This window comes from Tyto alba, unplaced genomic scaffold, assembly GCF_018691265.1.
Source record: "Tyto alba isolate M040663 unplaced genomic scaffold, T.alba_DEE_v4.0 Super-Scaffold_2, whole genome shotgun sequence".
Lineage (NCBI taxonomy): Eukaryota > Metazoa > Chordata > Aves > Strigiformes > Tytonidae > Tyto > Tyto alba.
In genome coordinates this window covers 3,585,016-3,599,659 of record NW_024881282.1, presented here as the reverse complement: position 1 = coordinate 3,599,659, position 14,644 = coordinate 3,585,016, and the positions used below count along the sequence as shown (strand labels likewise).

Below are 14,644 nucleotides of genomic sequence, written 5' to 3'. Positions count from 1 at the left end.
TTTTTTGCTTACTTTTATAGATAAGTAACAAGTGTTACTGCAGCAGGGTGAGGGGAAGAACATTTCTTGCATTTGAGCAACTTGGCATTCCTTTTCCACATGGAATAAAAATATGCGTTGTGTTACAGAGCAGTCACCTTAGACCTGACATTCTTACGTTTCCTTCCTGTATTAGAAAAAAAGCAATTTCTCACTAGGAATGCAAATTGGGCAAAGAAACTGGTTTCCACACAGGTGAGATCCGAGGTAAATGCAAAATGATTGTGTATGTGCAAATTTCCTGGAGTCCTTGAGATCAGTGTGTTTCAGAACAGACTTTCCAGATGCTGCAGTTAAATCCTGAAAAGTTGTTCTGGAAAGTTATCCCACATTTATGATTCAGTACAAGCTCAGCAGAACTAAGTGGGAAATTGTGGCTTTTTCTGTGCTCTCAGCACTTCACTATATTTGTGTCTAATACGTAAAAATTATGTTCATAGGGTCATTGGGTGACATCATTATCTCTTTGCCACTTCTTAATACTTCAGCTTAAGCATTTGGCTAACTGCTCCTGAGTGTGCAAACTCACATTGCGATGCAGGGAGTTATTAAAATGAAACCATCATTGTGTAATAAATGACATTTTAATGCTCAATCCTACAGGTGCTTGGAAAGGACACCTATTTTGCAGCAACCTCTGAAGTATGCCAGGCACTGCACAAGTGTGGTACTTGGAAGCCAAAGGGAGCAGTGATGTGTTTGACAGCTCTAGCTTGCTCTTGGTTTTATTTGCTTTTACTTTTGGGAATAAACTGCGCCCATATCCCATTATGAATGAAAAATGACGTGGTGATTCTCTTTGTTCTTTGCAAAGTGTCGCTCTCTCTTACCCGATCGGGGTAAGAAATGGGAACGGAGATGGGGACTGCTGATGTGACCTTGGCTGCTCCCTAAAGAGCTGCCAGTACCTCGCAGAGCTTGGCTCCCTCTCCCTGTGCAAGCAGAGATGGGGCATGATCTACACATCTATTCCCACATCCTCCACCCATGCATGGTGCTGGTGAAGGAGGAGAGGTTCACCAAGAGGGTACCAGCTCCCTTGCACTGCCATGGAGACATCTCCCATCCTCCTTGACTCTCTGTCCCTAGCAGGAGGTCCTCCAGATCTCACAACCCACCCTGTCTTCAGCTGCATATCCAGCCACCTCATGAACATATGATATCGTGTGATGGATGTGGCAGAGACCGGCATGTTTGGGCTTGGGCAAAGCACGAGTGACTGCTGCTAAGCTGCCACTAAAGGAAGTGTCTTCTGAAAGTGGTTTCCCTCATCCAAGCAGGATGCTGTCACCCCCCTGCACCATCTCAGCGTGGGAGAGCGGACCCAGCGCTGTGCTGCTGGTGTAGCAGAGGATGCACCACCACGGGAGGGCATGGAAGGACCAAAGGAGCAAATACCATGCGTGGTTTGGGCTATTCCTCCTCATTTTTCTCCCCATTGCCTTCTCAACAGCAGTTAGATCGTTAAGTGCAGGATTTTGTTGAATGGTCACAGGGAACTTCAGCAGAGCCCTTCCCTGTGTTTTTTTTTTTTTTTTATCTCCTAAACCACCAGGATCCCAATTTATGTGTGACTTTTCCCGTAATGCACTCCAGCAGAGTTACTTTGATCTTGCCCAGTGGAAGGATGGTCCACAGACCTCAAAATCTGTTTGCTCAGGTGTGTGTCCATTTTTTTTTTTCTCTTCTGTACAAACCCCTTCATTTCTCAGGTTTTTTTTTTTTTTTTTTAAACAAGAAAGATTAGTCAAGTGAATTTCCACAACAGGTTTTATTTGGCTCCAAGTTCAGCTTTATTGTGGTGCTGCTGCTGATCCTTGTATTTTCCTTCTACAGAGTGGTTGTGACAGGTTGGAGCACCTAATTTGTGCAAGCAGACAGCCCAGAAAATAAGGAAAATGCAACAGCTGGAGAAATCCAGCTCTGAAGGCTGGAATGGTTTCCTCGTGCAGATTTCCCCAAATCACAGCTAAGAAGGGGCATGGCTTGCTGAGAAAATGTGTGCCCTGTAAAATAAAAGGATTAGGAAACCACTTTATAGCTTGTGAGATTTATGGTTTCAGAACAAATGGCTGTAGTTCACTTGGCCTGCAGCTCTAAAAGAGGCCAAAACAAACTGCTTTAAAGCTTTGGTTCAAAAGGAAGGCTCAGATCACCCCTCACGTGGGTCTTTGTAAATGAAGGGGATACTGGAAAGAGTCTTGTGTGTCCTGCAGCACCTCTAAGCTACCACTTTATGTTGCCTGAATGTGGTAATATTGAAAGGTAAATTTATTCCAAATGTCCTAACACAGTGGAAATGACAACCTGGAAACACAATGTTTTTAAACTATACATTACGGGAAGAATTGCAGTGGAAAAGTGTGATGTGACCTTTTTTCCTGTCTCTTGGAGAAATACAAGCACAAGGCATGGCATCGCCTCGCTCTGTTGAAGAGAAGAATGGAAGTTGTTTTGGGATTAGCAGCGCCAAAGAAGCTTCATCTCAGCTTGATTTGTGTTTCCAAGGGGAGCTTGCTGGTGTGGATTCTCTGATGCCTGATAAAGGGTGAGCCCACATCCAACTGTTTCCCATAGTGAGGGGAACGTAAGGGTTCCTGTCTCTTGCAGCTCTGTAGGACCTGTCTTCTTTCCCTGTATTTGTATGAAGTCAGCCAGTTGGTTCAAAGCTACTAGTGGAAGGCTGGATAAGCTCACACAAATACCCCAGCACAATTACAGGGTTTTAAAAATTCTTTTTCTTTTGGAAACTGGGCTAAAAATATCAAGTCAAAGATTAGCATATGCAAGAGCATGCAGAGCCATTAACACCATTCTTTCTGGAAACCTAGTTTATTCTAGCAGACAAACAAGTTAATTAATTTACTTTTTTTTCTGTTGAAAACCAAGGTATATTAGCATTCTTTCTGGTTTTAAATGTGATACCTATAATAGAATTGGATAACATACTAAGGCCTAGAGGAGTAAACTTCATTATTCCCAATAAGCAGCTCAAATTGAATTTATTCTGAAGGATTCAGTCTCCCAGCCCAGTCACATAAGGACTCGCTCTAGCGTGACCAGAGTGATTCTGGTGTAGGGGTGTTTGTCCCTGTCTGATTGCTTCAGATTCGTTCTTGACACTGGGAGCCCAAAAGGAGTCCCAGGCTGCTGACAACATTTATCAAGCCCAGCTGCCGAGGAAGGATGCTGATTGTAGGCAGTCCATAGTGTGTCATGGAGAAAACATTTCCTTCTTCTATGCTTTCCAAATCACTGAGGTCCTTCTGTGCAAACAGAGACAATGCTAAAATCCTGCTTGGCAGCCTTCAGCATGGCCCTACGGAGTCGTCTGCCTACCACAGAGAGCCACCTGCACTTAAATATATTCACCTTATTTGCATTAATCTAAATGTGCTCAGGAGCAGTAGGGATGTGCAAGGCAAGCCAGGAAGGAGAGCATCTGTCACCGGCAAATGCGTCCAGATTTTCTAATGAGGCTGGTGATCACGGATGCCTCAGGTTTAAGCTGGTAAATTTGCAGCCTTGCCCAAAAGGCTTTCTAGCGGGATGTTCATGGCCAGTGCCTTTGAAATCAGGTGCCACCCAAATGTCTTCTGTCATATAATTTCAGATTTCTCAGTACTACAGACATTCTGAGAAATCGTGGCGCTGAAAGACCATCAAAGGGACTTAAAAATTGTAATAATTGGGTTTAGTGGATTAGAAATTAGAATAAAATTCTTGCTTACTCACCTTTCAGTAAGTGGTTGTATGCTTTGGTGCTCATATTTAAGTAATTAGCCAAATGGCCTGATTATGAAGGTTCAGAGATTGTCTTGACTCTCCCATGCAGATAGCCTTGCTTTTTGGACTGAATTTTCACATTTTTTAAACAGTGAAGAGCAATAATTTGGGAGCTCAAACTGATGCCAAGGAGCCTTGTTAAACCCGTGAGTCTTCTGCTCTCTGGCCAAGCGTTTCCCTCCACCTCGTGGGTTGACACTGAGAGAGCAAGTCCAGTAATTATGAGAGAAGAGAAGGAAGAGGTTCCTGGGAACAGCAGCCAAGTCTGTCCTGAGGAAGTATTTAGGGCTTGATCTGTTGTGGATTTGAGCTCTTCAGGCCTGCACTGAAATGAAGTATCAAGTGACAAGAGCCACATTCACTAGTTCCTACATTACAGCAATAGTGCAGAGAAAAAGAAATCTTCCCAGTTCTGTGAACTAAATAGTTACTTTTAAATTTATCTTCCCTGTTCCCAAAAGAGAAGACACCAGACAACTCCTCCATTGTTTTGTTTTGTTTTGTTTTTTTCTTCTGGGAAATGATGGACATCCTTGGTTCACAGCATCACCAAAATTGCCATTCTGTGTAAAACTGCAGCTCAGTATCTTGCTGCAGACACTGGCCAGACCCAGCACCACAGGGAAAACTGAAAAAATCTCTTTAGGATGTATTATGAGGTGAGATGCCTGAAGGAAAAGCTTTCTCGTGGCCCCTTCCTTCTCCCTGGTAGCTCAAGGTTCAGCCACACACTAAGACATAGGTATTTATAGTCTCCCTTAAGCCTAATATTACTGATTACAGCTCTGGACAGTGTTTTTATCTTTATACAGCTAATCTTTCCTTTGAAGGGTATTGGAACTAACCAGGACCAAGGCATGGACTCATCTACTGTCCTGAAATAATCCAGGTTGTGTAGCTGTGCCTGTTCACCAGTGTGGTTTTGGTCACAATCTCCAACAATTTCCAGGGAGAGCACAGCCCTTGGTTCTCTCTCAGCGGGCAGCATGGTTGATGCCACTGTGTCTTGGTGAGTATTTGGGTGTATGGATGTGGGCTATGATAGGCAAATGGTCTTCCAGGCCAGAAAACAGTCCCTGAAATATCTTATTCACTAGAAGAGATGTGGCCACTAATATTCATGTGGCTTTGAACTGCAGGGACACTGGTTGTCCTCTTGTTCTTGGGTTACTGCCTGCTTACAGAGAAGGACTGGTGGAGTTAGCAGGCTTGGAGACAAGGCCTTGGCAGGGAAGGCAGCAATATTCAGGATGGAAGAAGGTTGTTTTCAACAGGGTGAGTAATTAGCACTAGAGCAGGTTACTAGAAGGCAGGGTGGATGCTTCATCACATGAAGGCTTCAGAGTTAAATTAGATATTTTTCTGTAAGATGATGTTCCAGCTGCGTGCAGATGCATTAGTGGAGACAGGGGGGCTGTGGCTCCCTCCAAATAGCCCTGCCTCATGGGTGCAAGCCTGTGGACTGGGCGCTGTTTGCTGCTCTGTGTGCAGGGTCCCTGCAGTCTGTGTTGCACAGGAGGTCAGGAGAGCCGACAACAGCAGCCCCTTCCAGAGGGGAACATCCTCCTCAGATTCACTTTGGGTGACACCCCCTCGTCCCTGTGAGAAGTGGCCCTCTTTTCCCCGCACAGCCAATGCTTGGCAGACATTTTTTGTGTCTCTTCCTCAGTTGTACTTGGAGGTGGAGAGGACTTTCTCTACAGGTTATGACAAGTCAAAAGGAGAGGAGGAGGAATGACAGTGAGGGGACCAAGGTATTCAACAGAGCACCTACGAACACAGCTGAAAGGCTGCAAACGATTTAAAAATAATCTATATCATTTGCTTAATGGATTTGATGTGGACACTATTGGTAAAAGTAGTGCTTTTCTTTGGAACTTGAAATGTGTCAGAAATCGCTGCCAAAAAAAAACGTGACTACCAAAAAAAAATGAATAAGAAAAAAATCACTACCAAAAAATCATTACCAAAGTTGAAAGAGTACCAAAAAAAAAAGCTCATATTGCCTTCTTTTTCCACTGAATCCTCTAAACCTTTTAATGTTTCACAGCTGGTATGGAGTCACATCAAATATCTGATCCCAACTGCTTTGGAGATCCCTAGCAGTCTCTTTGGCCCAACCAGCGGGTGATTAGGTGTTTCAGTGTTTCACTTTGCAATGCCTAATTGACTTCAGAGCCTAAATTTGGGGTTTCCAAACTGATGTACTCACGTAAGGGCCTGCAGCTCACTGGCTTTCAATAAAGTAAAATATTTAACGCTGCAAGTGGGTCAGCGTGGGACTGCACGCGTAGTTGGGTACCACAGCCCAGGTGATGAACAGAGATTTGCTAAGTTGGATGCGAGGTCACTCACATTAGCTCTTGATTACTTACAATCACATCCTCACACTCCAGTGTTCCTGCAAGTCCTTTAGGTGTTGCAGTACTGAACGTTGCTAAATACACATTAAAATCTGGGCCACATTCTTCTCTGGCTTGAGCAACTGCCTTGTTGTCGCAGCAGTGATCTCCTGCCATTGGCCAAATGTCTTTTGTGAGATGGATTATGTACCCTGCAAAGTCATTATAAAAGTAAAAATTTCTACCTAGACTGGCAGTTCTGTGTTCACATATTTAATCTTTCATTTGCAGCATTGTGTTTAATCCACTGTCTGTGACTATAGAATAAATCCCAAGTAAGGACTACACGCTTTGCCAAAGATAAGCCAGATTTTCACTGCAGGTAAATTGGCAGTATTGCCTGCTCCACTAAGAAACTGAATTTTGCCATTGCTTTGTTACATTCTTAAAGGTTTTTTTTTTTTTTTTTAAACAGCTGCCAAAGCTGAATAGTGGCTGGTTTGTGTCCAGTGAAGAACAGACTTGGACTAAATGGAACAGCTGCACAAAGATGTTCAACATAATAGGTAATGTGAGTCTTTAAACAAAACCCAGTGCCATCAAAGCCAAAATCCGAAAAGCTCTTAACAAAAACCATATTTGTAAAGAACAGATGGAAAAAAAATTGTTCTGAGCTGTATAACAAGATCACATCAATCAGCCCAGCAGCAATGGCATACAGAAACCTTCACACATGACCAGAAAACATAACCAGAACCAGACATGATACCGATATTTCCGACCCCTCAAAAAGCATAGAGTCAGGGTGAACAGTGTCCTGGGAGGCTGAGGGCAGGCAGGAAGCACAGTAGTTATAGAGGTGTTTTATCTCCATAAAGCTAGGCTTTGGGAGATTTAGGAAAGCATCATTCCAATGCATTTTTCAACAGATCAGTTAAAAATACAGCCTTGAGCTCTCAAACGGTCTTTTTAAATGTGTATTAGTAAGCCAGTGATCGTCGCGCTGTCGGAAAGATGAAGCAAAGCACTCCAGTATATTCCCCTGCGTGATTTTATGTTATTTTTGCCACTAGATGTCTCTGCTGGCTTCACAGTGCGCTGGATGAGCCGCTTGCCCTGGAGGACTGGAGACACCAAGGTGGAAATCAAGCTGTGACAAAACCCGCTTGTGACTTCAGCTCCCAGGGGTTTTGCTTCTGATTAATAATATCCTTTGTATAACACAAAGGTAACAGCCAGCTGAGAAAGCTCTCACAATCTCCCCTTTCTCAAGTATCAGAATGGGAATAAGACACTCGCTGTCATCCATCATTGCTGCTAGTTCAGAGCACTTGTTGCCTACTCTGACGTTTTGATTCTCATCCCCTTCCCATCTCCCTGGTGGTCTCTTTGCTTGTTTCCAGCAAGTTTGCTCTCCTTCAATCTCATACGCACCCACGAGTTCTGCGGACTAAGGGCAGTGACAACTTGAAAGCACCCCGTGGCCAGCATGAAGGGCTGTGGGATGTCATGTAGAGCTCAGGATGTCTGAGCAAGGCACCATATTGGTAAGTGCTAATGACAGACATGAGAATGATGAGAAAGAAGTCATAGAAACAACCTGTATGATCAGGTGCGGATGCTGACTCCAAGCTCCTGTACCCCAAGATGTGAGGTGGCTTGAGGTTGGAAACCATGTCAGTTGGTGTCTAAGGTGTGCAGTCCATGAACTGGATTAGATGATGACAGCCGTGGCTGTGTGTCCTCTGGAAGAGGCTGGTTGTCTTCTGCTGGCTCACAGCAAGGTGGACAAGCTTAGTGCATCCTTTGGCCATGGCTGCAGGATCGCCCCCAGGGACTGACAGCTGGCACTGAGAGTTGGGGAACAGTCATGAAATGGAGGTGCTGGAAACTCTAGCAACTTCAATACTATAGCTCTTCAGATGTAAAGGGTACCCGGCTTAGAGGTTAAGCAAAGTGTGCCTGAGGTTGAAGCTCCAGCGGGTTACTCATATTGCCCTTCACACTACAGCAATGCCATGCTTGAGGTTTCTGATGGCCCAAGCAAGAGCAAGCCTGGTGATGCTTTGCACTTGTGACTTCAGCAATCCCAGGGCTGCAGTGGAGGCCACTGCCATTTGCCTGAGATTTGAAACCTGGTCCAAAATGGATTTTTGCCACTGATTTCACTACAGGGACTAGTCCCTGCCTTAAGGGACCTTTTTCCCTCTTGGATAGACATGAGCATGTCCTGGGTAGGACTTGTGGGGGAACATGAAGTCTCAGGGTTATAATTTCTTCACCATTACAACAAATAGATAAACTCATCAAGACTTCAAAAAATCGTCATAATTTTCCCTTTTTGCAGTTCACCACTCTCTGTTCCCATTCATTGCTGACAAAACCGGGACGCTTTCAACACCAAATGACACCTTCTCAATTTCACTGTGTTCCCACGACAGTTCAGGGCAGTGTCCAAGGGCAAGGAAATTCCAGGGATGCTCAGAGACCTATCTCAGGGGAGGAGCCTGCAAGAAAATATCAGAGTTCATGTTTTAACAGGCTACCCTCAAGATAATGGTGAGAATTAGAGGCTTTTCTCCCCTTTCCATTATTTAGCTCTGTATCTCTGTAGAAATTATCAGAAGGGAAGTGCTGCATGGGATAGGTGGGGCTTTGACAAACAACAGTATGATATAAATTCTGGGACTGGCAAATATGGCCAACATATCTTCTGAACTCACATGACAGCACACTTGGTCTGAGTTTAAAACCAGTAACTGCAGGAACAGAAGGTGGGATCCAGAGCTCAGGCTGGTCCCCGAGTCTGATATGACATCTCCACATAATAGACCTGAAAATGGGAGGATATGTGTCTCTTTCCTCTCTTTACCTGTTCCCACTACTGGAAAAACTGTGTCTAAAACTGATGTGTGTTTGAGTGCAAATCCCTTTTCTCCTTTTCTCATTTATTCTGTTTGCTTTCTTTGTTATGATTTGGGTCAACAGTAAACCTTGGCATAGTACTGAGTGCTGTTCTGAATTGCAAAGGGATGCTTTCCCACTCTCTGGGTAAGGTAACACACTTCTCTCCATTCCTCAGTTTGACCATCTTAAAGCAGAGAATAGCAATATTGACCAAAAGAGGTTGTGACATTTAAATCTTCGACAATTCCTGAGGAAAGGAGATGACAGTGAACTGCATGAGCTCCTGTGGCACACTGAAGAAAACTAGTAAGATTGTATGTGCAAATTATGCTCTGGCATGGAGTCTGTTTCCAGGAATCCAATAATCAAATATCATACAAAAAAACCTGCCTTAAACTTACGGTTGCATGCACTGACATTAATTATGAAATCAGTTGTCTGTGATTTGCCATGGAGCACTGATAATGACCTTAGCACTTAAAAGGAGTTACATGGGGACTTTTTTTTTTTTTCTCTATTTGAAGTCTGGATGAGTCTAGCTTAATTATCTGATTTGATCTACTTCATCATCCAGCTCATTGACTTTCATTCAGTCATTCTTACAGCATGCTCCAAAGCCTGTGGTGCCTGGACTGCTTTGATCATAGATGGAGACAGGATGTTACAGCCACAGGTATGAAGAAGCCAAATCGGCTCATTACTTCATTAAGTTAGGGCAGAGAGAAGAGCTGGAACCCAAATGGGGTTGTGATGATCTCTTTTTCTAGTCCCTTTCAGCTCATCCATCCAGGAGCTGCCATCTCTCCCACTGACTGCAGACAGATGTTGAATAGGCTTTGTGCAGGGTAGTTGAATGCCTGGATTATTGACAGTACCAGTTGCACAGAAAAGGCCATAAACACAGTGTAAAGGGAAAAAGATGTGAGACTGAGTTTTTCAGTTGGGTGGTTTTTTTTAATGACTTCCTTCTCCCCGTCATAAATAATATAGTCAATTAGGTTTTCATTTCAGTCTTGGTCTCTTTTTGCTTCCAGGTGACCTCCTGAGCTGAATATGAACCCTTGATCCTCACTCATGGGGTGAGGTTGGACCTTGCTTGGCCAGTGTTCACTGATGCAAGCAAATAAAACTCTCTGACTACATCCATACTAATAATCAGCACAGGTCTCAGTTGGCCATGCAGTTAAATTTCATGCATGCTCCCTGCAACAGTTTTGGCCAGTCCCAAACACTCCTGTAGTTGCACGGGCCAGATAGCCTTCCCAGTGACCAACCTGTTCTGGAAAGCGTTAGAGATTAATGATAAAGGTACAGACCCTTCCATCTTATGCGGCCATCAGCCCAGGGAACGGGCCTTAATAATGCTCATTTTGCTGGCATAGAGAGAGTTGAAATACTTAAGTGTCTGATCTAGAAGATGTTCTGGTAAGATGAGCTGCATAGCTCACAGTGTTTCATCTTTTTATGGGTTTGTTCAGTTCTGTCCCTTCCTGCATATGAAGTGCATTTGGGAGCTTAATCCTAAAGCTGGCAAGGGAAGAGATGGGGAAGGAGCCAAACGGGTTTTATTGGATCACTTTTGCTTGGGGATCACGTCTCCGGCTTTCCAAGGACACCTTGAAAGTCGCTGCTTTGCTTGAAGGATGAAGTCAAGGAGTTTGGCAGCAGTTGAGCAATCAGTCATTCCTCTCTGCTTTAAAACTTTCCCTGATTCTTTGTTCCAGTAAGAACCACTGAATTCAAAGTGGGAGATCATATCCAGGGTGGATGCTGAAGGCAAGGAGGCAGAAAAGATTTTGAGTAAAGTTTACAAGCAGCTTCTCAAATGGCTTGAAATTAGTTCCCTTGTCAGTATTTCATTTGTTTCCTCAACCATCCTTCCTTTGCCCTTTAAACTGTTGGTACAGAGAGACAGCTACATCTATACTTTTAAAGTATTTTGTTCTGGTTTTGTACCACATTTTGGGTCAAACCAGAGAAGAGATTGCCAAACTGCAGGTAACCCACATCTTTCAATAAATTGGCCTGATATGAAGAACTTCTTACCTGGTGATTCCTGGGACAGCATTTCCAAACAAAGCAGGTAAAACCGCTTTCCCTAAACTGAATCTTCTTTCTGTAAGAGCAGCCTTCATCCCCAGGCAATTGTAACACCACATCAGAGCCCAACATTCAGCTCCCAACAAACAGCAGTGCTTGCTGAAAGCAAGTAAATATTAGGAGAAAAGAAAAGGAGAGGTGATGGGTAAAGGGGATGGGGAAGACGAGGCAGAATGATAATCAGAATGGCTCTAAGCTGTAAATTGTGTCTTCTCCCAAAAGCCTTCTTTTATGAACAGATGCTGGAGGGAAGTTGAAAAAAATAATACCTGTATCTAGATTTAGGCTACATCAGGTCTCTGAAGTATTTCTTCTACTTGTACTTTACATGTGTTTTATGGTGCCAAGAGCTACCAGTGCCCAGAGTCAGTGATATGTGGACACACAGTCTGTGTGACATTGTCATAAATTAATGGTGATCTTTATCTTATCTCACTGCAGACAAGGGCTGGTGCTGGATCAGTGAGGCAAAGGGAAGTTATCCATGGAAATGCAATCTGCGTGGCTGAACATGGATGAGGAGACAGCAGGAGTGCTGGACAGGTTTGACTGTGCACCACAAATTAGATATGAGGTGAAAAAAACAGTGACATTTTCAGACAATCTCTCCTTGTGCAGTTCAGATGGAATTAAGCTCAAGGACTCATCTGGTGGCAGAAACAGCAGAAGGATGAAGATGAGTGGAAAAAGGTGGAAGTGCTCAACACTGAAGACAGTAGGAGGCAGATAGGACACTTGTACTTTGGGATTCAGGTCAACTTTAGCCATTTTAGGGCTTCAAATAAATACAGGTGACTGGTCCCTCACTGTGACACATGGGAAAAAGTGAGGCATTTCCAGAGGGTGGTTGTAGGACTATGTTAGATAGCCAACTTGGGGTGGGCTTGCTTAACCCTGATGATGCCCCACTCTCCCTTTTCAGGGTGGCAGAGCACTAGGTGACTATCTTGTGCTGGGCTTACGTTAGTGAAAACTGCCCCCCTCACCTCTTATGTAGGAAAAAACAGGAAAATCCAGGCGTGAATGCCCAAGTGACAGCCTGTAAGAGACACGGCCAACAGTCAGCTGCAAGTGTGAGAAGGGTGAGAACAGGAGGCTAAAAGAAGGGCTGCCTGGGGTGCCAAACGGGAGAGATTATTTCAAGTGGATCAAAGGGAAAGGAAGCAGGACATGATAATCTGGGACAATCCTTTTCCAGGATGGGATCTACTGGGCTGCAAGCTCACATCTGCAGCGAAACAACAGGAGCCACAGGGACCAAGTCTCGTAAAGCAGGACTGGATGAAGAAGCAATGCGTGTGCTCTAAGGAGCAGTCCCAGAGCAGGCAGGGGATGTTTGTGTCGAAAACGATCTCCTGCTCTTATTTTGTTGTTGTTTTAGAAGGAATAGTCATCATTTGGAGACTACTGGGACTATTGTCAAAGTAAGGCAGCAATCCATGGAGCAAATCTCCACCTGGCCTTACTAAAGGAGGTGACTTCACTGCAGTGAATAAAGCTGCTGCAGCTTTTTTCAGAGGAGGCTGCGGAGATGCTTTTCAGTGAAAGTGAGTCACGCCATGCATCTGCCTCCCACTCCTGAACCCTCCGGCTCTGGGGACCATGAGATGGCGCAGTTACCCTGGATATCAGATCGCAGCTGGCTGCACACCGGCCAGGTACCTTCCCAAAATGCGTGTCTGCTCCCCAGCTGCACAACTACAACCATGTGTTAAGGAGTGGCTGCTTTATACACTGTTTAGCTACATCACTTAACCACCCCCCCCCCCCCCCCTTTTTCTTTTTTTTTTTTTTGCCTTCTCAGGGAGTCAGTGAGGTGCCACAGGACAAGAAAGAGCAATCAAGTGTAGTGCACTCTCCTGTTAGCAAGTGTGCCCCTTGCAGGGATCCCTTTCCTCTCCTTTTCTTATATAGGGCTTTAAAAAAATAAACTAATGGCAAATGTATTTTATGTTCCCCCCCCTGGAAAGCACTACAAGGACATCTCTTGTTTTATTAGCAGGGCAGCAGGATGCAAAATAACAGACACAGACCACATGGCAGAAGGTGTTGGCAGTGGCTACCCTCCCTCTGCATGCTCTATCGCCAGGAGTGGGAAGAAAAGTTCTGAGGGCTGTGTCCTGTTTGCAGGTAGTGTCCATTGCCATCTGTCTTTGGGTCCCTTTTGGGCTTGTGAAGCGGTGGTGGCTCCAGTGCCCTGGCTGATTTCCAGGGAGGGAGGCTGCGTTGAATATCCCTCAGGTTCCCCATCGGTTTGAACTGGATCTGGGTTTATTTTCTGCTTCCCCTTCCCAGCAGTTGGGTCATCTTGCTCTGTGCTCACCGTGTTTCAGTGGAAAATTTGCATCGGCTCCTGAACTGGGACACTCAACTCCATGCAGAGAAGACAGCCTGAGTCCTGTGTTTCACATGAGCTCCACCCTGGGAATAAAAATGTTTTGGGATACAAAAAGTATTTCCTCCCTGCTGTATTTGCTGGTGCAATGGCTGCAGCTTCAATCAGCCTAGAGTTTGCCTTCAAAAGCTATGGTGAGGCTGAGGCAGATTGATCTTCTTCAGCTCCTGGCAGCCAGCATGGCCATAACGTGCATGTGGTGTTACACGCACGGGTGCAGTATGGTGCTGCATAAGCACCCGTATGGGAAACACACCCTGTCAGTAGGGTTTGGTATTTGTTCCCTAGAGCATCACTGATCCCGAGTGTGATACGGTGCGAACTCACCCTCCTGCTCCACCGGCGCATTTTGCTATGTCTATAAATGCTCTCCCAGCATGTCAGGCCCTGATTCTTATCACCTGTACACTCGAGAGATCAAAACAGCCGTAGAAAGGCTTCTCCAGACTCTGCTGTGTGTGCCCCCGCCACCCGCCTGCCCCCGGCCACATTCCAGAGCAGGAGAGGAGCTCCACACTCTCCTGTGCAAGCACCACACCGGCACTATCTCCTCCCTTGGCAAAAAATGCAGATCTACAGCATTTGAGGCAGACCACTGCTGGCTAGAAAGCCCAACGGGTGCTGATGCTGCCTTTGGCTCCAAGAAGAGGGGGGACGAGCAGCTTATGTAGAGCAAGGAGCAGAGGGGCCACTTGTCTGGGCATGCCCACCTCTTCTGAAATGCTTTTGCAACTGTCTTCCAAGCTCAGTAGAGTGTCCACCATCTCCCACCTTAAGCAGGACCAGTGTTTTGGGAAGAGTTAACACAGAAAAGCCCTTTCATGGCATGGCTTCACCCTACAGGCATCACACTGAAGTGACCCAGCCGTGAGCCTGGCTTTCCTCTGGACACCTCAGAAGCCCAACTAAACCCCCATAAGATCCGAATCTCCCTTCAGGAGTGCCTCCTCCACCCATCAGGTGCCCAGTGCTCCTGGATGAACACCCTTCAGGGTGTAATTAATTATATTTAACATTTTCTTCGTCTTCCAAAATTGCCTCCTACCTTCCCTTGTCAGTTTGTGTGATGCTGGTT

General features: G+C 45.1%; 1 long non-coding RNA gene across 1 annotated transcript; it reads left to right on the top strand.

The window, feature by feature from the left end:
• The first annotated feature begins 861 nt into the window (after positions 1–861).
• On the top strand, positions 862–7,702 carry LOC116961130. Its single transcript, XR_004406805.2, has 5 exons — positions 862–2,587; positions 4,656–4,834; positions 6,459–6,549; positions 6,643–6,733; positions 7,241–7,702. It is a non-coding gene; the product is annotated as an uncharacterized LOC116961130 (long non-coding RNA).
• The last annotated feature ends 6,942 nt before the right edge of the window (positions 7,703–14,644 follow it).